This window comes from Phoenix dactylifera, chromosome 9 (assembly GCF_051530095.1).
Source record: "Phoenix dactylifera cultivar Ajwa chromosome 9, Ajwa_hap1_PhDact_Kaust_v1.1, whole genome shotgun sequence".
Classification (NCBI taxonomy): Eukaryota; Viridiplantae; Streptophyta; class Magnoliopsida; order Arecales; family Arecaceae; genus Phoenix; species Phoenix dactylifera.
In genome coordinates, this window is record NC_143198.1 from 16318251 (window position 1) to 16342934 (window position 24684).

A 24684-nucleotide genomic window follows, 5' to 3' on the forward strand; every position below is an offset into this window, starting at 1 on the left:
CTGCCCTTTGTAGGACATGGGGAGAGGACCACCGAAATACTTACCCTAGTACATACAGATGTATGTGGCCCATTCGATGTGCTAGCCAGGGGACGTTATTCATACTTCATTACCTTTACCGATGATTATTCACGGTATGGGTATGTGTATCTTATGAGACACAAGTCTGACTCTTTTGAAAAGTTCAAAGAGTTCAAGAATGAAGTAGAAAAACAAACTGGAAAACCTCTTAAGGCTCTTCGATCAGATCGAGGAGGAGAATACCTTAGTGGGGAATTTCGGGACTATCTCAAAGAAAACGGCATAGTCTCACAATGGACACCTCCGGGTACACCTCAACTCAACGGAGTGTCAGAGAGGAGGAATCGGACCCTATTGGATATGGTCAGGTCCATGATGAGCTTCACTAATTTACCTATGTTCCTTTGGGGAGATGCCTTACTCACAGCAATTTATTTATTGAATAGAGTTCCCTCTAAATCCGTTCCTACCACACCGTATGAGATATGGCATGGTAAGAAACCAAGTCTGGGTCATCTCAAGATTTGGGGATGTCCGGCCCACGTCAAGCGACTACAGGCGGACAAGTTAGAGGCTAGGACCATAAGTGCTCGTTTTATAGGATATCCTAAAGAGTCATTAGGATACAATTTTTACGTCTCAGAGGATCACAATGTGTTTGTGAGCCGTCATGCCATCTTCTTGGAAAATCAGTTTATCCTTGATAAAGGCAGTGGGAGGAAAATTGAGCTTGAAGAGAAAGTCTCTGAAAAGCAACGAGTCATGGATCCTATTGAACCCATTCATAAAGAGCCAGTACACGATGTCCCTCGACCACCTCGTAGATCTAGTAGGGTCTCCCATCCTCCCGATAGATACTTAGGTATACTAGAAGAGGATACCGAGGAAATATTCCTGATGGGAGATAGGGATCACATACAGGATCCCAAAACCTACAACGAGGCGATATCTGATATCGATTCCGAGAAATGGCTGGAAGCTATGAAGTCAGAGATAGACTCCATGCATTCCAACCAAGTCTGGACCTTAGTAGATCCACCAGAAGGTATTGTACCTATTGGATGCAAATGGATCTACAAAAGGAAGATAGGTTCGGATGGAGAGGTAGAGACCTATAAGGCAAGGCTTGTGGCGAAAGGGTATAGTCAGCGCGAAGGTATTGACTATCAGGAGACCTTTTCACCTGTAGCCATGCTAAAATCCATCCGGACATTGCTTGCCATTGCAGCATTTCATGACTATGAAATCTGGCAGATGGATGTGAAAACTGCTTTCCTGAATGGATATCTTGATGAAGATATCTATATGGAACAGCCTTTGGGTTTCACTTCCAGTGATGGAGATCACAAGGTCTGCAAGCTGCAAAGGTCCATCTATGGACTAAAGCAAGCCTCTCGGAGTTGGAACACTCGTTTCGATGATGCAATCAAAACGTTTGATTTCATCAAAAACGAAGAGGAACCATGTGTTTATAAAAAGGTTAGTGGGAGTGCTGTCGTTTTTCTCGTACTGTACGTAGATGACATTCTCCTGATTGGGAATGATATTCCCATGCTAACCTCGGTCAAGGTCTGGTTGTCAAAAGAATTCTCCATGAAAGACCTTGGGGAAGCATCCTATATTTTGGGAATAAAGGTCTATAGAGATAGATCTAAAAGGATGCTTGGCCTTTCACAGAAGATGTACATAGAGGAGGTGCTGAAGAGGTTCAGCATGGAAAACTCCAAGAGGGGTCTCTTACCCCTAAGGCATGGAATTCATCTCTCCAAGAAGATGTGTCCCAACACATCTGAGGAGATTCAACGCATGAGCAAGATTCCTTATGCATCGGCAATAGGAAGCCTCATGTATGCCATGCTATGTACACGACCTGATATAGCTCTTGCTGTGAGTGTCACAAGCAGATATCAGTCGAATCCAGGTGAAGAACACTGGACAGCTGTGAAGAATATTCTTAAGTACTTGAGAAGAACTAAAGATTTATTCTTGGTTTTTGGAGGATCATCAGAGTTAAAGGTAGAAGGGTACACAGATTCAGACTTCATGACTGATGTCGATGACAGGAAGTCAACATCTGGATACGTGTTCTTGTGCAATGGTGGTACGGTGAATTGGAAGAGTTCTAAACAACCGATCATTGCTGATTCTACTATGGAAGCCGAATACATCGCCGCCTCTGAAGCTGCTAAGGAAGGCTTCTGGTTCAAGAAATTCATTGCAGAGCTGGATGTGATGACATCAGATGCCATAACACTCTACTGCGATAACAATGGCGCCATAGCCCTTGCTAAGGAGCCAAGGTCTCATCAGAAGTCTAAGCATATAGAGCGGCGCTTTCACCTCATACGCGACTATGTGGAGAAGAAATATGTAGAGGTGCAGAGAGTAGACTCCGCGGATAACGTGGCAGACCCTTTCACTAAGCAGCTGAGTCAGCAAAAGACTGAAGCCCACCTTGAGAAGATGGGCCTAAGATATATGACCAATTGGCTTTAGTGCAAGTGGGAGATTGTTAGATGTATGCCCTAGAAGCCAATTTGGCTGACACATTGTTGATTCTAGGGACATAATTTTGTACTTGACTATTTATTATTGAATAAATAAAAGGCATCTTTTTCATTCATATTGTTTATGTGTCTATGAATCGTCCAAGAAATTAATAAGATGATGATACATATTCTCAAGAGTTGAGAATTTGAGCCATGTATCATTGGTGATTAATTTCTAAATGCTCCTGATCAATGGATCATCACGAGGACGGTGATCGATCCGATCAGTGCACAGATCACTTTCCTTCTGGATGGACGAGACTTGAGTCCACAGTGTAGGGACACTGAAGTGATAGTGCAGGTGCTTGTTAGAGAACAAGGGTACTGAGCGTGACCAAGACAAGAAGTCACTTGGATGTCTATCCACTCGTCAGTGACTTACTTGATGTTGCAGTAGTGTGACTGGTCCTTTGACCTGCGGTGCTTCGGCTACTCACAGTGAGGTTATTGTAGTTTGACTGCACACATACATGGTCTCTAGCCATATGGGTCCATGCAGTGTAGATTGGCTGCAGTAGGTTCACTGTAGGAGTAGGGTATGCACCTATAAGGAATCTATCGACCTTGATAGAAGAGGAGTGATCCTATGTGATTTGTTAGACTGAGTTCTAAGACCTTGGCCAGGGCAGTAAAGTGGAGAAAGAGTTTTCCACTATCGAACTCAAGTCGAATAAATCTTGACATATGACAGACGATGGGGTTTGACGAGTTGTCCATGACCTCCGTCCTGTAGGGATCCACGATAGTAGGACTGTATCACATATTAACTGCACCTAGAGGTTCATCATTCCATTCTGCTGGGTAGCCACTACATGCTGCTAGGTGTCACTGGTGGATGGTGGGACTCATAGGGATTATCTTGATGATCGATAAACCCTAATGAGTTGAGTTGGAATCGTTCCAACCCATTGAAAGGAGTTTTCAATGATATAGTGATAGAGATCACAATATATCTCACTACCAGTCAGAATAGAACCTATGGGGTCACACACACTAGAAGTATTGACCGATCCGATGGTTGAAATCGTGATTAGGAATCACAAAGAAATCAATTTGATTGATAGAAGTTGAAGAAGTGAACAAAGGGAATTAATTAATTAGACTTAAACACAAATCCTACTTCGGGTAGGATTCCTAAAGTCCTAATTGGATTAGGGCTGGGAATCCTAGTTGGAGTAGGACTGGAATTCCTACTTAGAATAGGATTCCTACAATCCTAATGAGATTAGGAATTTTGAATTAAAATTGGATTCCTACTTGGAGTAGGATTCCTAGAAATCCTAATTGGATTAGGACTTCGGATTCAAATAAGAGTCCTAATTGGATTAGGACTAAAATTAAATACATCCTAATTAGATTAGGATTCTTTAAGTCTAAATTAATTATTAATCTAATGAATCAACATGACTCCTAATAGGATTAGGATTGAAGAGTTCAATTGAGTCATGATTCATTCAAGTCCTAATTGGATTAGGACTAGCGTAGATTGAACCAAATTTGGCTAATCCTAATTGGATTGGGATTAAACCATGAGAGAGGCACCTAATCCTCTTTGGAAGAGGATTAGGTTAACCAAGTAAGAGGGACATCAGCCCCTCTCACTTGGCTAGGGCGACATGAAGAAGCTAGGGCCGGCGCCCCCCCTTCTTAGGCAAGTTGTCATTGGAACTCCTAAAAGTTAGGAGCTCCAATCCCTTTATAAGGAGGACTAGGGGCCGGCGCCCTAAGCAATTGAATCCTCTTCTCCTTGCTGCCGCCACCCTCTCCCAACTCCCTGGTTCAGCCGCCAACAAGAAGGAAAAAGAAGAGAGCCTTGTCCGCCTCCTCTTCCTCCAATCCTTCTTCCAACGCGGGGAAAAGAAAGAAGGCTGCAGAAGCTGTGTTCTTCTTCCTTGAGTTCCTTCTTCCTCTTCCTCCTCTCAAGCACAATCAAGGGTTGATTGAAAGAGAGGAGATCAGCCATCAAAAGAAGTCTTTGCAAGGGAGCTAGCACCCCGGGAAGACAAGAAAGCTTTGATCGGTTCTCTACTTCGTGTGGATACCCGTAGAGGCCGGACGTTTGAACGGCTTCAAACGAACCCTCTTCCAAAACCACGAATTCAGATTTGCGGTGATCATCTACCCGCGCAAGGTGAAGATTTGATCTTCCTATTAGTTTTAAAAGTTTTAATTCTTACCTAATTACGAAAGGTCTCGAAACAAGCGTTCATGCGATGAACGTCGAACTCGTGCATGCCGATTCCGCTGCCATCTGAAAATTTTTGAAATATCAGCGGCATGGGCGGGTTCCTAACATTCACCCCCCCTCTTGGCTTGTCACCTTGGGCAACAAGTGGTATCAGAGCAAGGTGCTCCAATAGTACTTATTGATCTCACAATCAAGAGTTAAAGATCATGACAACCCAAGTGGGATGTTCTATGAGTGAGGGGCAATCCACAAATAGACCTCCTCTATTTAATGGCACAAATTACACATACTGGAAAGCTAGGATGAGGATATTCATTCAAGCTTTAGACTATGAATTATGGTACATCATTACTAGAGGACCTCACACACCCACACTTAATATAGAAGGCACTATCATACCCAAACTAGAAATGGATTGGAATGAAAGTGATAGAAGATTGGCACAGTTAAATGCAAAAGCAATTAATGTACTTTATTGCTCATTAGATGTAAGTGAATTTAATAGAATATCTACTTGCATCTTTGCTAAAGAAATTTGGGACAAACTTAAGGTCACTCATGAAGGGACTAATCAAGTTAAGGAGTCAAAAATGAACATATTAGTACATAAGTATGAGTTATTTAAAATGGAATCCACTGAGTCCATAACTGATATGTTTACTCGTTTTACTGAAATTATAAATGGGCTTAAGAGTTTAGGAAAGTCTTATACTAACTCTAAATTGGTGCGAAAAATTCTCAAGTCTCTACCAAGAGTTTGGGAGGCCAAGGTAACTGCAATTCAGGAAGCTAAGGACCTCAACACACTGCAATTAGAGGAACTTCTAGGATCACTCATGACCCATGAGTTGACCATGAGGCAAAATTCAGAAGATGAGGTCAAGAGAAGAAAGCCCATTGCCCTAAAGTCTACCACCCCTAAACAACAAACTGAGTCGGAAGATTTAGATGATGATGATGAATTGGATGAAGAAGGAATGGCTATGCTTGGAAGAAAATTCAGAAAGTTTATGAGAGGTAAGAATAGATTTCATAAAAAGAAATCCTTCTTCAAAGATAGCTCAAGCAAAGAAAAGGATAAGGACAAAGAAAAGGAAAAAGAAACTCCTATTTGTTATGAGTGCAACAAACCCGGGCATTATAAGATAGATTGCCCAGAATTGAAATGGATGGCAAGAAAACTGAAAAAAAAGAACTTCATGGCTGAATGGAGTGAAAGTGAGGAGTCAAGTTCAGAAGAGGAAGATCATCAAAAGACGGCCCAAATGTGTCATATGGCCAATGACGATGAGGTAGATTCTGAACTTGAATGTGATTTTACTGTTGATGAATTACATAATGCATTTTTAGAACTAATGGAAGAACATAAAAAACTAACCAATAAAAATAAAGTTCTAAAAGAAGAAAATCAATCTCTTATCAAAGATAAGTTAAAACTATCTCATAACTATGAAACATTAAGTAGGAAACTCACAAATAAATCCAAGAATCTAATTGCTGAAAATGTCAAGTTAAAAGAAGATGCTGAAAAATATAAATCCTTAGTAGATAAGTTTACACTTAGTTCAACCAAATTAAATATGATTCTTGATAGTCAAAAAGCTGTATATGATAAGGTTGGAGTAGGTTATAAAACAAATAAAAAACAAAAATACTTAAAGAACATTTTTGTTAAAGCTAAAAATGAAAATATTACTTGTCATTGCTGCAATAAATTAGGACATAAAGCATATAAATGTAACTATAGAAAGTCCAGTCAAAACAAATTGAGTAATAATCATAAGATTAAATTCAAGAAAGTTTGGGTTCCAAAAGGAACATCAAGTACTAACCCTAAAGGATCCAACATAGTTTGGGTACCTAAAGCTCTTTCTTGATCTTTATTGTAGGGGTGTCTTGCGGCTAATAAAGTGAAAAAACGATAGTATCTAGATAGCGGCTGTTCAAGACACATGACCAGTGACGTAGACCAATTTGTCACCTTGGAATCTAAGAAGGGTGGAGTAGTAACCTATGGAGACAATGGTAAAGGATATATCATTGGAAAGGGTAAAATTTTTATTACTCCATCTATTTTCATAGACAATGTCTTATTAGTTAAGGATTTGAAACATAACCTACTTAGCATAAGTCAATTTTGTGATAAAGGATTTAAAGTCACATTTGAAGCATCAGTATGCATAATCACAAATCCTAAAGATAATAGCATTGTACTTGTAGGACAAAGGCAAAGAAATATTTACATGGTAGATCTTCATGATTTAGGCAAGAAAAATGGATTATGCTTAATTACTAATGAAGAAAAGAAAAATGAAACAAGTTGGCTTTGGCATCGTAGACTAGGACATGCTAGTATGGAATTAATATCAAAACTAGTCAATAAGAAATTAATAAAAGATGTGCCAAAGTTGATTTTTGAAAAGGACAAAATCTGTGGACCATGCTCATTAGGAAAACAAACTAAATCATCATTCAAATCAAAAAATATAGTATCAATAACTAGGCCTTTTGAACTCATACACATGGATCTATTTGGACCCACTAGAACTGCGAGTCTAGGAGGGAAGAAGTATGGACTGGTTATTGTAGATGATTTTTCAAGATATACATGGGTTTCATTTTTGGCACATAAGAATGAAGCATTTTCAGAATTCTTGAAACTTTATAATAATATCACAAATGAAAAGAAGCTCACCTTAGTAGCAATTCGAAGTGATCATGGTACTGAATTTGAAAATCAACACTTTGAAGAATTTTGTAATAAAAATGGTATTTCACATCAATTTTCAGCACCTAGAACGCCTCAACAAAATGGGGTTGTTGAAAGGAAAAACAGGACATTGGCAGAAATGGCACGCACGATGTTGTGTGAGTCAAATCTTCCAAAGTACTTTTGGGCTGAAGCTATAAGCACTGCTTGCCATATTCTAAATCGAGTTTTAATACGACCAATAACCAAGAAAACTCCTTATGAACTTTGGAAGAATAAGAAACCAACTGCTAAATATCTTAGAGTATTTGGATGTAGATGTTTTATCTTAAACAATGGCAAGGAGGATCTAAGTAAATTTGATGCCAAGTCAGATGAAGGTATCTTCTTAGGATACTTCACATCTAGCAGGGCATACAGAGTATTCAATAAAAGAACCCTTGTAGTCGAAGAGTCAGTTAATATCATATTTGATGAGTCTGATAGTGAGTCTGCTAGGAAAGAAAAAATTCTTGATGATGATACAGGAATTATTAACTTTGAAAAGTTGAATATTGATGACGTGCCAATTCAAGATAAGGGAGATGATTGCGTGCCACCATAATCTCAAAACTTGCCAAAGGAATGGAGGTATGCATCTGGACACCCTAAAGACTTAATCATTGGTGATCCATCTCAAGGGGTAAGAACTCGATCCTCTCTCAGAAATTTAAATGATTATCTTGCTTTTGTTTCACAATTAAAACCTAAGACTTATGAAGAAGCTGAAAAAGATACTAATTGGATAAATGCCATGCAAGAAGAATTAAATCAATTCAAAAGAAGTAATGTATGGACATTAACTGAAAGACCAAAGCATAACTCTGTAATTGGAACAAAATGGATCTTTAGAAATAAATTAGATGAAAATGGGTTAGTTATAAGAAATAAAGCTAGACTTGTAGCTAAGGGATACAATCAAGAAGAAGGGATAGATTTTGATGAAATATTTGCTCCTGTAGCTAGTGTTAGAATACCCCGATCATGCCGCTGAAATTTTAAAAAATTCAGATGCAGCGGAAGAGGCATGCGCGGGATCAACCGTTCATCGCATGAACGTTGTTTAAAAACCGTTCGTAGATAGATAAGGATTAAAAACTTTTAAAATCTTTAGAAGATCAGATCTTCACCTTGTGCGGGTAGATGATCACCGCAAACTGAAGTTCGTGGTTTAGGATGAAGGTTCGCTTGAAGCCGTTCAAGTGCCCGGCCTCTACGGGTATCCACACGAAGCAGAAACCGATCAAAGCTTCCTTGTCTCCCCGGGGTGCTAGCTCCCTTGCAGAGACAACTTTGGATGGCTGATTTCCTCTCTTTCAATCAACCCTTGATTGTGCTTGAGAGGAGGAAGAAGAAGGAGGGATAGAGAGAAGCGGAACGAAGCCTGCAGCCTTCTTTTATTCTCCCTGCGTTGGAAGGAGGAAGAGAGGAGGAGGAGGCCGCCACCCTTCTTCTTCTTTTGCTCTTGCTTGCGGCTGAATCAAGGAGAGGGGAGAGGGAGGCCACGGCTGCAAGGAGGAGAGCATCACATGCATTAGGGCGTCAGCCTCTTTTCACCTCCTTATAAAGCATCTAGGGCCCCTACAAGTTAGGAGCCCTAGACTTTTTTCCAAGAGGGGCGCCGGCCCCTCTTGTGTTGCCGCACCAATGAAGCAAAGGAGGAGGGGCTTGAGCCCCTCCTTCTTGTGTTGCCCTAATCCCCATCTAATAAGGATTGGGAGCCCCTAATGTGGTTTAGCCCTAATCCAATTAGGGTTTAACCAAATCATGAATCAATTGGGTTCAATCTATACTAGTCCTAATCCAATTAGAACTTAAGTGAACCATGACTCAATTGAACTCTTCAATCCTAACCCAATTAGGAGTCATGTTGATTCATTAGATTAATAATTAATTAGGACTTAAGAAACCCTAATCAAATTAGGACTTATTTAATTTTAGTCCTAATCCAATTAGGACTCTAATTTGAATCCGAAGTCCTAATCCGATTAGGACTCTAGGAATCCTACTCCAAGTAGGAATCCAATTTTAATTCAAAACTCCTAATCTAATTAGGATTGTAGGAATCCTATTCCAAGTAGGAATCCCAGTCCTACTCCAACTAGGATTCTCAGTCCTAATCCAATTAGGACTCTAGGAATCCTACTCGAAGTAGGATTTGTGTTTAAGTCCAATTAATTAATTCTCTTTATTTCTTCTTCAACTGAATATCAATCTAATTGATTACTTGTGATTTCTAATCACGATTCAACCATCGGATCGGTCAATACTTCTAGTGTGTGTGACCCCATAGGTTCTACTCTGACTGGTAGTGAGATATATTATGATCTCTATCACAATATCATTGAAAACTCCTTTCAATGGATTGGAACGATTCCAACTCTACTCATTAGGATTTATCGATCATCGAGATAATCCCTGTGAGTCCCACCATCCACCAGTGACACCTAGCAGCATGTAGTAGCTACCCAGTAGAATAGAATGATGAACCTCTAGGTGCAGTTATCATGTGATACAGTCCTACTATCGTGGATCCCTACAGGACGGAGGTCATGGATAACTCGTCAAACCCCTTCGTCTGTCATATGTCAAGATTTATTCGACTCGAGTTCGTTAGTGGAAAACTCTTTCTCCACTTTATATTACTGCCCTGGCCAAGGTCTTAGAACTCAGTCTAACAAATCACAAAGGATCACTCCTCTTCTATCAAGGTCGATAGATTCCATGTGAGTGCATACCCTACTCCTACAGTGAACTTACTGCAGCCAATCTACACTACAAGGACCCATATGACTAGAGACCATGTATACGTGTAGTCAAACTACAATAACCTCACTGTGAGTAGCTGAAGCACCGCAGGTCAAAGGACCAGTCATACTACTGCAACATCAAGCAAGTCACTGACGAATGGATAGACATCCAAGTGACTTCTTGTCTTGGTCACGCTCAGTACTTTTGTTCTCTAACAAGCACCTGCACTATCACTTCAGTGTTCCTACACTGTGGACTCAAGTCTCGTCCATCCAGAAGGAAAGTGATCTGTGCACTGATCGGATCGATCACCGTCTTCGTGATGATCCATTGATCAGAAGCATTTAGAAATTAATCACCAAAGATACATGGCTCAAATTCTCAACTCTTGAGAATATGCATCATCATCTTATTAATTTCTTGGATGATTCATAGACACATAAATAATATGAATGAAAAGATGCCTTTTATTTATTCTATAATAAATAGTCAAGTACAAAATTATATCCCTAGAATTAACAATGTGTCAGCCAGATTGGTTTCTAGGGCATCCATCTAACAGCTAGATTAGAGGCTATTAGATTACTTCTAGCATTTGCATGTTTCATGGATTTCAAATTGTATCAAATGGATGTAAAAAGTGCATTCTTAAATGGTTTTATAGAGGAAGAAATATATGTAGAGCAACCTCCTGGTTTTGAGAATCATGAATTGCCAAATCATGTGTTTAGATTACATAAGGCATTATATGGATTGAAGCAAGCACCTAGGGCTTGGTATGATCGATTAAGCAAATTTCTGCTTAATAATAACTTTAGTAGAGGAAATGTAGATAAAACACTGTTTCTCAAAAGAAAGGACGAAAATCTATTAGTGGTACAAATATATGTAGATGACATAATCTTTGGTGCCACAAATGATATTCTTTGCAAAAAATTTGCTGATCTAATGCATGGAGAATTCGAAATGAGTTTGATGGGAGAACTAAGTTTCTTTCTAGGATTACAAATCAAACAAACTAAAGAAGGTATTTTCATTCATCAAACTAAGTATACAAAGAAAATACTAAAGAAATTTGGGAATGAAAATCATAAGGGAGTAGGCACTCCAATGAATCCTACTAGTAAGCTAGACAAAGATGAAAAAGGAAAGAGTATTGATATTAAGCTTTATAGAGGACTAATTGGATCCTTGCTCTACCTTACTGCTAGTAGACCAGACATCGTATTTAGTGTAGGAATATGTGCTAGATACCAATCAGATCCTAAGGAGTCACATTTAAGTGCTGTTAAAAGAATCCTTAGATATTTAAGAGGAACTACGAATATAGGATTATGGTACTCAAGAGACTCCTGTCTAGATTTGCTTGCATACTCAGATGCTGATTTTGCTGGATGCAAATTAGATAGGAAGAGCACTAGTGGAACATGTCAATTCTTAGGAAACAACTTAGTATCATGGTTTAGCAAAAAGCAGAATTCAGTGGCACTGTCAACAGCTGAAGCTGAATATATAGCTGCTGGCAGTTGTTGTGCTCAAGTACTATGGCTTAAGCAACAACTAGAGGACTATGGAGTTAAGCTAGATAATATTCCTATTAAGTGTAATAATACTAGTGCCATCAACCTTACTAAAAATTCGGTTCAGCATTCTAAAGCCAAACACATAGAAATAAGATATCATTTTATTAGGGATCATGTGCAAAATAGAAACATATGTATTGAGCATATATGCACTGAAAAATAATTAGCCGACATATTCACAAAACCCTTAAGTGAAGATAGATTCTGCACGCTAAAGAGGGAATTAGGCATATGTGATCCTTTCTATTGAAGAGATATAAAAGGGAGCAAGCAGTCTCATGATACATTCCTCCCATTTCTAAAAATCCATGAAACATGAGTCAAAATTGTCATATATAGATTCCTTACTCATGTATCATTGTCCCAGAAAGAATTTGTAAGGATTGGAAGCAAGGAAAATTTTTAGAAGCAAAAAGGAAGAGAAAGAAAAAAAAAATTCTGAACTTGGGTCGACCCAACGTCGGGACCCCACTGTTAAAAGGGGGACCCGTGAGCTTTTTTAGGGCACTGTTTGCCCTTGTCCTCTTCTGAAAACTCTATTCCCCACTCTCCAAACTCCTCCAATCAACTCCAAACGCTAGATTACTTCAAGATCTTGGAGAAATGGGACCCAAAAGAGCCGTAGCCAAGAGATCCGGGAGAGTCTCACGGATCCAACGTGAGGAAAGAGAAGCTACGGAGCCATCTACAGTGTCTCCATAACGTGAGGCACGTGCAGAGCCACCTCCTCCTCCTTTCCCCTCAGTACAACTTGCAAAGTTTGCAGGGAGACCGGTTACAACGGGGAGAAGAATCCATTCCGAGTTCTTTGATCAAGAAGGGTTCCGTTTGGGGGAATGGATCCGAAGGCAAGGTTGGGAATATCTTTGCTCCCTAGATGTGATGATCTACCCCGGACTAGTTCGGGAGTTCTATGCCTTCCTCAAAACTGGAATGAGAGGGTCATTTCGGATGTTCGAGGAGTTAGGATTCGAGTTTCCGAGGAGAGTTTGAGTGAGTTGCTTCATCTTCCCTGCGAAGTAGCAACTCCAGAAAAGCCAGAAAACAAGATGAGAGCCCTACAGTTGATAATGGAGAATGAAGACTTCGACTTTTCCGAGAAGGTAATAGCAAGCTCTCTTTCTGCAGAAATGAGGTTATTGCTCAGCATCATAAATAGGATTTTATTTCCGAAGAGCGGGAGATTCGATCTCATCACAGAGCGAGATCTAGTAGTGATGGAGCATTTTATTCAGGGTATTCCCCTAAATCTCTCGGCCATGATCCTGAGGCAGATGAGGAAGGTGATCTGCAACTCCAGAGTATCCCTGCCTTATGGTATGATACTCACCTTGATCTTCCGACAGCACGACATATCTATCGAGGGGGAGGTATCCAGGCATCTACTTTTTACTGATACATACATTGCACGATCACTTATCCACATGGGCTATGAGAAAGTGAACGGGTAGTGGATTCACACTGGAGCAGGGATTCAGGGTGATGCACCAGAGGGTGATGCACCAGATATTGGAGACCCTATCCCTGAGGATGAGGAGCATATGGATCATCCTACTGCACCTTCTGAGGCTGGACCATCGTCATCTGTTCCTGCGGGAGACACAGATGAGTTCTGGAGTAGGATGACTGAGCTTATGTCAGCTCAGGCGAGGACTATCACTGATGGGCTGACGAGCCGACTAGATATCATGTCTGCTGAGATCAGTGATCTGAGGGAGCAGATAGGAGCTCTACTGAGAGAGAGAGAGACTCATGGACCATCTGTGCCACAGGCTGCCGAGTCAGAGATTCGGCACAGAGTCATCCAGCTCACCGTGCTCCACGCCAGACTCAGTCTCATCAGGCTCGACCTCCCCTCGCCACATACACTAAGAGGATGAGGACTAGATCCCAGCCATTAGATACTCCCTAGGCTGATATTAGTATTTCTATTTAGAGCCTAGAATAGGTATCTAGTTCTCATATGTATTTTGTGTTTATCATGTATTTTGAACTTTGATTGAGAAACTTTGTATTTGCTTTTGTTTTTGGCATGATTGTACTAAAATGTTTCTATTTTGATCAATGAAGTTTGAGTGTTTGTTATTTATTGTGTCTATTCCCATGCACCTATTTGATGATAACAAAAAGGGGGAGAAGTAAAGAAAGAGAAATAAGTTGTGTAAGAAAAGAGAAATAACTTGTAAAACAAATTGAAAATTACAATGGAAAAGCATATACATTTAAGGGGGAGTAATTTGTAACAATGAAAATGATCAAATCAAAAATCTCTATCAAATTTCAGAATTTGGCACGCACCTTTCACACCTCGATACATAACCTGAAACTCATGCTTTATCTCAAATTTTTGGAGTTTCATCTTTAATGAAATATAAATGAAAGGGGGAGTAATTCAAAAGGTCAAATTAGAAACATTTGAATGATATAGGAGGAGATGATGAGAGCACAAAAGTGCAATCTAAGTACCAATTAACTTAGCCTAATGCTAGCAAAATAATGATAAATAATAGATGTTAACATTTGCATGATTAATATTTTATCCTTTGCACTTATTATAATTTTTAACATTATTTTATATAAATTCATCTAAAAAGGATGCATCCTCCCAACTGCAGAACAGAGTCTATGACTCTTCTTCCGCGCACCCAAGCGACTCCCCAACTTCCGCAATGCAACTCAAGCTTCCAGTCGTCCGTGAGCCAGGATATGTGATCTGATCTTCCGCACCCAATCCTAGCATCCTGATTCCATCCGCATCAGTGATCAGCTCCCTTCCTGTCTTGACCGCAATCACCTCCCAAGCGTCCGTGGAGCACCCGCATCCAAGCTTCTCGCTCCACAGCGTCCATGCGGAGTCTTTCCATCTTTGCCAGGACGATCCCGAGCGTCCCAGTCATCCCGTCCGCTCAATCCGCCTCCTCCAGCGATGCAACCATTTCCATCTCCAGCATCCCGATCAACGCCCCTTCTTCCGCCCGTTTTACACGCCTCCAAGCTTCCTCCATCTTCGTTCTTCAGCCCGCTGATCTCGCCTGCAGCCATTCATGATCGCCCAACCATCCCTCTGCATCCGCTCCACATTTCTAGCCTCCCTTGCACGATCCTCGGCGTCCGTTCTCAACGCCGGATCTGCCCGCAATCTCCTCCACAGTGTCCGCCCGAGCCCAAGACCCCAGCATCCCGTGAAGCGTCACACCCATCAGCGCCGGATCCGCTCCGTTGTCACCTTCTCTCCAGGCGCGATCAGGGGAATCCTAGCTTGTCCATGGGCTCTGGGGCGATCTATATGAAGAGGGCCTTCTTGACTGGAAAGGGGGGCTCTCATTCCAAAAAACAGAGGAGCCGGGCTGCTGCAGTGAAAGGAAAAAAAAAAAAAAGAGAAGAGGGAAACAGGGTATGCCCTGTTTCCGAAAAGGAAAAGAAAAAAATATAAAAGAGGTGATTGTTGTAATGGAAAGCTAACTTCTTTAGGTGAAGGGTGATGGAGGAACCCTTGATGTATTGCTATCTTTGAAGTAAATTCTAAACCTTTAATTCTTATGGATTTATATTTCCAATATATTATGGATTCTTGCATAATTATTTTGTAGATAGTTCTTTAATGGTTTATGTTGATCGACATGTGGACCGCTTTAGTATTTGATTTGTCGTTGATGTAATAGGCACGATAAATGCTTAGAAATAGAGTTCATATGTCTCTAAAATATATTCCATGCTTTGATCTATCCTACATTTATATCTTTCATCAAGAATCGAAGAATTTATTTCTTGAATGCAAGATTATCAAGGGGGATTCCAGATCCCTACTCCATCTTAATCTATCCATACTTTGATTCTCTGTGTACTTATTTGTTTTCTATTTGCAAAACATCATCTTAATCAACAAATTAACTGAATTAATTAATCTGAGATTACGCTAATAATCCATAGATCGTTTCCTGAGGAATCGACCTCGGACTTTTGAGTTATACTACTTGTGCGAATCTCCAGCACTTGGGAGAACAGTTTTTCAAAAGCACCAGGAGACTTCACTCTCATATTTGAAAAGCTGAAATTCAGCAATTTGAGCCCTTGTAAAACTAATTTTAAGATAAGTATCAATAGGCTCATACTCTATATTTTGTAATCATCAAAAAGGGGAAGATTGAGGATGATAGTGTTATTTTGATGATTAACAAGCAATAATCGAGAGTATGTTATAAGTTAATTCGATACTTCATTTATAAGTCTGTTACTCTCAGTATATTTGTATAACAAGTTAAAGATGCATTTCATTATTTACTTGGATGAATCTAACCTTGAGTTGCAGCAAAGTGTGGATTGAATCGACCCCAAGGTTGATTGGGTCGACCCCGGCACATCAAGAAAGCATTTGGCACACTTCTGCAAAAATGGCACAGATGAACAGTAAGTTGGGTCGACCCAAGGAAAGCATGAGTCGACCCAAACTTCAAGCTTCTCAACAACTCAGAAAATGATTCTCTAGAAATACTGAGAGGGTCGACCCAAGATGAAGTTGAGTCGACCCAAGCTTGAGTCGACCCAAATCCTGAGAGGGTCGACCCAAAGGCAAGACAGAACAGATGACAGAAAAGGTTCTCTGGAAACCCTAAGAGGGTCGACCCAAGAAGAAGTTGAGTCGACCCAACTGAACCTTGAGTCGACCCAAAGAAATGTTGGGTCGACCCAAGTGAAGGAAGGCTGAATTGCAAGTTTCTGTGGTTCTAAGAGGGTCGACCCAAGAAAAGGTTGAGTCGATCTAAGTGAAAGTTGGGTCGACCCAAGGACAGGTTGAGCCGACCCAAACACGGGCAGAAGCATAACGGCTAGTTCTGCAGAAGTACTTTTTATCCTTCCAACAGTGAGTAACGGCTAGTTTTTGAATTCTAACCATTGGGGCTTGTCCAATGGATGAAGGAAACTATTTAAAGTGGCACTATTCATCAGAGAGAACATCCTTTTGCAAAATATCAAAGAGTACACAAAAAAAAAAGTGCCCTAATCTTCTTCATCCAAGTGCTTCATTCAAGAGTCAAAAGAAAGTGGTTGAGCAGATTCAAAGAGTCATTAAGAGCTCCATCCACCCTTGAAGAGTGAAGCATTCTTGACAAAGAAGAGAGAAGTCACATCAAGTGATAACTATTCTCTAAACTCTTCTTTGTAGATTATATTGTTATATTTGCTCATCTAGGAGCTTAAATCTTCTTACTTTGGTTATTAAACTCCTTGTAAAGGTTAGTTGGTTAGCCCGCAAAACCAACGGTATAGGTTGATTGGTGAACCCATAAAACCAATTGTAAAGGTTCGTTGGTGAGCCCGGAAAACCAACATAGGTTCGTTGGTGAGCCCGTAAAACCAACATAGGTTTTTGGTGAACCCGGAAAACCAAAGTGTAAAAGTTTTTGGATTGTGAGCCCGGAAAACAATCCAACTGTAATCCGCGGGATTATAGTGAATTCCCAAGGGGTCGCTTGGGGAGTGGACGTAGGTGCTAAGGAGAGCACCGTACCCCTATACTTCTTGTTGTTTGTATTGTGATTTGTTTATTTCACTAACTCATCAATTAACATAAGTAAGATAGTTAAAATTAAGAGAAACCAATTCACCCCCCCTCTTGGCTTGTCACCTTGGGCAACAGCATTGTTAATGAGATTACTGTTAGATGTATGCCCTAGAAGCCAATTTTGGCTGACACATTATTAATTCTAGGGACATAATTTTGTACTTGACTATTTATTATTGAATAAATAAAAGGCATCTTTCTATTCATATTGTTTATGTGTCTATGAATCGTCCAAGAATTAATAAGATAATGATGCGTATTCTTAAGAGTTAAGAATTTGAGCCATGCATCATTGGTGATTAATTTCTGAATGCTCCTGATCAATGGATCATCACAAGGACGGTGATCGATCCGATCAGTGCACACATTACTTTTCTTATGGATGGACGAGACTCGAGTCCACAGTGTGGTGACACTGAAGTAATAGTGCAAGTGCTTGTGAGAGAACAAGGGTACTGAGCGTGACCAACACAAGAAGTCACTTGGATGTCTATTCACTCGTCAGTGACTTGCTTGATGTTGCAGTAGTGTGACTAGTCCTTTGACTTGCGATGCTTCGTGTTGCCCAGAGATGGTCACCCAAGAGGGGGGTGAATTGGGTGTTTTAAAACTTTTTGTCTAATTAAAAATAAAACACACAAATGTATGAGCTAAAGTAAAAATAAAGGTATGAAAACAGACAATCGCAAACACAAGCTTTTATAGTGGTTCGGAGCTTCCACTGCTCCTACATCCACTCCCCAAAGCACCTTTGGGAATTTCCACTATAATCTAATATTACAGTACGGTAGTTTTACGAGTTCACTACCCAACTCGTTGTTTTACACCGGGCTAACAACGAACCCTATAACCCCCAATTTCACCTAGGCTTGGGACGCCTTTCCCTTGTTCCAAGTCCCTTGACTGGAACAAGCACAATATTGAAAAAGTTTTACAAAAGATTTGAAAGCTCTAAATAAGCAAATATAACATTGATAAACAATGAAACCCGGAAGAACCCTTTTAGCCGTTGGAAGCGTGGGAAATGGTGGTTCTTCCGATGTGGATCGCGTTGGCTTGAATGTGAGCTTTGAATGCCGAACGAGAGAGAGTAGTTGAGCACGAAATCAGTTGGAAAACTTGAAGGCACTTGATTTCTTCACTTGAATGCACTGACTCCTTTGAACCTCTTTTTCTTTCTTCTCTCTTGAATGATCTTGTGTTGGGTTGGTGAGAAGTTGTTGGAAAGCACTTAAGAGCTCCCTTTTATAGCCCAAAAAGCAAATATAGCCGTTAGAGATAAAGTTAAAGAGATTTGAAATTCAAACCAAACCTGCAAAAGCTGTCAGTCGCGTCCCAGGTGCTCCGGAGACGTCTCCGCTTCATCGCGAGACGTCTCGGCTGTAAGATTTTACTTTTGACGATGTTTGGGGTCGACTCGGCGCTTTACGGGGACGACTCTGGAAATGAGCCGTTTGAATACTTGTTTTTTTATTTTTCTGAGAGGGTCGCCTCGGCACTTTACGGGGACGTCTCGGCTTGTTTGCGCTTTTTGCATGGGGACGACTCCGCTGCCTTGGGGACGACTCCGCCGTTATATCTCCGAAAAACAAGTCTTCTGGAATTCTCTGAGAGAGTCGACTCCGCTCTTTCAGGGGACGTCTCCGCTGCCTTATCACCGAAAAAGACATCCTCTGGAAAACCCTGAGAGAGTCGACTCCGCTACCTCAGGGACGACTCGGGAAGTCTGCTTTTTACTTGCGGGGACGACTCCGCGTCCTGTGGAGACGGCTCGCGCGCATCTCTTGAAATCAGCCTTTCTGCCGCCACTGAGAGAGTCGACTCCGCTACTGAGAGAGTCGACTCCGACCCTGCGAGACGCCTCGCCAGGTGCCGGGGACGTCTCCAAACGTGCCAGTTCTTCCTGTTTGTACCAGAGACGTCTCTGGGACAAACCAGAGACGTCTCGGCTGTTCCTGATCTGTTTTCTTCAACTCAAAAAATTCTTCAATAAATTCATAAAAATTATGGAAACTTGCCTAGACATTTCTTAACAATATTCTTAATTAATCACCTAAAATTCTCAAGTAAATTGTTAAGATAAATGGAATTATACTCTAGTGTTTTGTATTCATCAAAATCCATTAGGGGGTCAACAATCTCCCCCTTTTTGATGATGACAAAACACTGAGTATATGCAAAATTTGAAATTTAAACATATACACAGTATTTGATCAGATGTACAAGTATAATATTTTGATTAGAGCTAGATACAGTGTGCATAATTCAAAATAGTCAATTTTCAGTTCTATCCTTATGCATAAGATTGATCTTAATAGCTCTTAAGCAATTTTAGCATATCAACTGAATTTGAATCAAGTTAAAATGTGATATTGATGCTAAAGATAATTGAAAGCTAAGTTCTTTTGGACTCCCCCTTTCTTTTCCAGAAGGGCAATTATCTTAAAGCCAATATTCTTCAATTTTGCATTCCCTATTGGTTCTACTCCATATGTAAGTTCTATATATCTACTCCCCCTTTTTGTCATCAACAATGAAGGGGACAAATTATACGTAGGTACTTAAAACACAATTCCTAGGGGAATTCAGCATATTACAATGAATCACTCAAAGATATTCAAGTTATGCTCCCACTATCTATTGTTTTATTAATGAATTCAGAATTCATTTCACTCCCCCTTTGATATTCAGGTTGTGCTCCCCCTGTAAAAGTAATTCATTTCAGACCTTTGTAAAAGTAATTGTGCTCCCCCTGTTTTGTATGCATTCATAAATTGTGTCAAATTTGAGCACTTAAGGTATGTTATGAGATCTTTAAGGCACATCATAGAGTCACATACACAGAGTCAGAAATGTACACAAGGTTTCAAAAGAAATTGTATGTCATTCATATATCATTGTAAACCTTTGAAGTCATTACAAAGTTAAAAGAGGAGATCATTACAAGTATTCATCTCTAATACAAAAAGTATTTCAAAATGAGCCTAGGGTTTACAAAAGAAGAACCCTAGATGTCTACAAAATGTCCCTCATCGGCGACGTTGCTCATAAGCCCTACAAGCTGCATCTATAAATGCATTGATGGAATCTAATAATGTTTTGAACTGCTCTCCCTGGGACTGATGAAAGGCTGCCACTAGTGCTTCAAATTCAATGCTTGCCCTTTCAATTCTTCCTCGAAGTTGGGCAACCACAGTGCCCACATTACCTCCAGGGCTTGTCAGTTCTTGAAGGCTATTTGAAATGGTCCTCAAGCTGTCTTGTAGCTCAATTGATCTGAAGGCTTGGGTGGCATTCACACTAACTAGTTCTTGCGCTGTAGCTTCTATCTGAGCTCTAATTTCCTTCAGCTCTTGTAGAATCCCTTCATGTGAGGCTCTGATGGGGGCCAACTCAGTAGAGATCATCGATCTCATCTCCTCCCTCATCTGCTGGCAAATTACAGATGCTAAAGTGCGCATCTGGTCTTCTGATAGGGAGTAGGGCCCACTGACTGGAGGAGGTGGTGGCATGTATGTGGAAGGTCCAGCTGAGCTGGAGGGTACATCAGGAAAGTCCATGTGGCTATGTGGAGGAGAGTGGTGGTCAGGCTCCTGAAGTGGGATCTCAGGCTCTAGGGTTTGAGCTTTTCTCTTTGGTACCTTGACCCATGACCCATCTACCTTGTGAAACTCCATTCTTCGCATTGTGCTCTCATTATAATAGTCGGTGTTTCTCAAGGGTTTTGCAGATTCATTTTCTGGAATGGGTACTTTGAAATATTTGAAGAGTAGGGTAAGGATCATCCCATAAGGTATGCTAAACCTAGAATACCTATGACATGTAGCAATGTAGTTCAACATAAGTCTAGGGAGGTTTAGGGGAATCCCTAGTAGGATGTGGTGCATGATAACTAGGTCTTGCTCCGAAAAAAAATCGAAGCGACCGATTTTTGGAAACAAGACCCGGTTGACAATACTCAAAAGTAGTCTCATCTCGGCATTTAGATCTTGTGAGTTCACTACATCAAGAGGGCCGCAGTCCTCTCATCCCAAAAGCAAGTTTAGGGCTATTTCCCTTTGGGGATGTGAGGTAGGAGCCTCACCGTCCTTAGGGATTTGCAAAACGCTAGATAGGACATCTTCATTAATCTCTACCAACGTCCCCCGGACATGTGCAGTGTACCCTAAGTCCCCTAAGGCCATATTGCTAAATAGTTCTCTAACTAGGCCGGGGTAGGTCGATGTATTGAGGGTACAAAGGTGTTCCCAACCTTGGGCACGGAGTCTCTCTCCAATAGAGAACCCCTCACTATCTAGAAAATGAAAATCTATGTACCTTCCAGTGGTCACTCGCACAGGAAATGGTCGCGGTTGGCGGAGCAACCGGAGGAGACGGCGCGGAAGGCTCTTCCCTCCGTTCCTCACCGTCGGTCGCTGCCCTAGGACGCCTCCCACCAGTCCTCCTAGCTCTTTTAGGTGCCATTGAATGGAAAACCTAGGGAAATGAGGAGAAAGAGGCTAGGGTTTGTTTTGGAGAGAAAATGGAGGCTAGGGTTTTTGTTTTTGTCGGGGATGAAAGGGATAGCTCGGGTCGGCTCGAGCTGTTTTGACCTATTTTAAAAACCCTCGTTCGGTCCCCGAGACGTCTCCGCGACTGATGCGAGACGTCTCGCCGGGGGGACGTCTCTGCGATTTGCCAGAGACGTCTCCGGCACTGAAAAATTTCAGACTGATTTGTAACCTTTTCCCAATTTATTTTATTTAACCACATTAATCAACATGATTTCTTTTGGTGAATACAGAGTGAGTTTGTTTGTGATCCTCCCCCTTAATAATACATCCTATAAAAGTTTGATAATGATTTTTGAATAATTAATATTGAAATGAGGAATGTTTGACCAAATTTCGAATACCTATGAAATAGGCTCTGAAAATATCTCCATGAAGAGTCCAAGGGAGGGTAACCATCCTCCGGAAAGTCAAACAGTTCGTCATTTAGCTTAGATGGATTCATGCTTTCACTTATGGACCTTGAGGTGGATTACTAGTTTGTGTAGCCAAGCATTGCAATACAAGTTGAATTTGTTTGCTAGGATCATACAAGCTCAAAGCATTCCTTAAGAAGTTGAACCTATCTTTACAAAGGGGCTTTGTAAAGATATCGGCCAATTGATTTTCAGTACATACATATTCAATCATCACATCATTTTTCAGCACATGATCCCTAATAAAGTGATGCCTAATCTCTATGTGCTTTGATTTAGAGTGTTGGACAGGATTTTTTGTTAAATTAATTGCACTTGTATTATCACATTTAATTGGTATATTATCCATTTTGATACCGAAGTCTTCAAGTTGTTGCTTAATCCAAAGAACTTGGGCACAACAGCTTCCAGCTGCAATGTACTCAGCCTCAGCTGTGGACAAGGCAACTGAATTTTGTTTCTTGCTATACCAAGAAACCAAATTAGCACCCAAGAATTGACATGTGCCACTTGTACTTTTTCTGTCGAGTTTGCACCCAGCAAAATCAGCATCGGAATAAGCAATTAAATTTATGTCAGATTGTTTAGAATACCATAAGCCTACATTAGATGTCCCTACTAGATATCTAAAAATTCTTTTAACAGCTTGCAGGTGTGATTCCTTAGGACATGCTTGGTATCTAGCACACATACAAACACTGAATAATATATCTGATCTACTAGCAGTAAAGTAAAGTAAAGAGCCTATCATACCTCTGTACAATTTGCAGTCTATACTTTTACCTTTTTCATCTTTGTCAAGCTTGCAACTTGAGCCCATGGGTGTGCTGATTTCCTTTGCATTCTTCATCTTGAATTTTTCCAACATTTCCTTGATATGTTTGGACTGACTGATGAAGATGCCTTCCTCTGATTGTTTTATTTGTAGCCCAAGGAAGAAGTTAAGCTCACCCATCATGCTCATTTCAAATTCTCCCTGCATAAGCTTGGCAAACTCTTGACAAAGGCTATCATTAGTAGCACCAAAAATTATATCATCCACATAAATTTGTACAAGCAATAAGTCATTTCCTTTCTTTTTAATGAAGAGGGTTTTGTCTACATTTCCTCTCTTAAATTTATTTTCAATTAGGAAATTACTTAATCTTTCATACCATGCTCTAGGGGCTTGCTTAAGTCCATACAATGCTTTATGCAATTTATAAATGTAATCTGGATGTAAGTGGTTTTCAAACCCTGGAGGTTGTCCTACATAAACTTCCTCCATTATATAACCATTTAAAAATGCACTTTTTACATCCATTTGATAGAGTTTAAAATCCATGAAGCATGCATATGCCAAAAGTAGTCTAATAGCCTCTAACCTAGCAACAGGAGCAAAAGTTTCATCAAAATCTATTCCTTCCTCTTGATTATATCCTTTGGCCACTAGCCTAGCTTTGTTTCTTATTACTATTCCATCTTCATCTAGTTTATTTCTATATACCCATTTGGTGCCTATAATTGAAACATTAGGGGGTCTTTTCATTAGAGTCCAAACTTCATTTCTTTCAAATTGGTTTAATTCCTCTTGCATAGCATTCATCCAATTATCATCTTTTTCGGCTTCTTCTAGTGATTTAGGCTCTATTTGTGAAACGAAAGCAAGATAATTACTAGTATTTCTTAGAGAGGATCTTGTCCTTACCCCTTGCGAAGGATCACCAAGGATTAGATCCCTTGAATGACCATGTGCATACCTCCATTCCTTAGGAAGATCTTGATTTCTTGCTTGGGGTTGATCTTCGTCATCTTGCTGAATTGTATCTTCTTTGACTTCATCTTCAAGTTGCTTGTCTTGTATGGAGAATTCCTTCATTCTGTCTTCAAATATACCTGCATCACTATCTTCTTCTTTTCTAGAAGAATCTCCATTAGTTTTATCAAAAACAACATGAATGGATTCTTCAACAACGAGAGTTCTCTTGTTGAAGACCCTGTATGCTCTACTAGATGAGGAATAACCTAAGAAGATCCCCTCATCTGATTTAGCACTAAATTTGCTTAGATTGTCCTTTCCATTGTTTAAAATAAAGCATCGACAACCGAAAACATGAAAATAGCTTATGTTTGGTTTCTTACTTTTTATCAACTCATAAGGTGTTTTCTTTAAGATGGATCTAACTAAAGCACGGTTTAAAATATGACATGAAGTATTTATTGCTTCAGCCCAAAAGTACTTTGGTAGATCCGATTCGCACAACATGGTACGAGCCATATCTGCTAGTGTGCGATTCTTCCTTTCTACCACCCCATTTTGTTGAGGTGTCCTAGG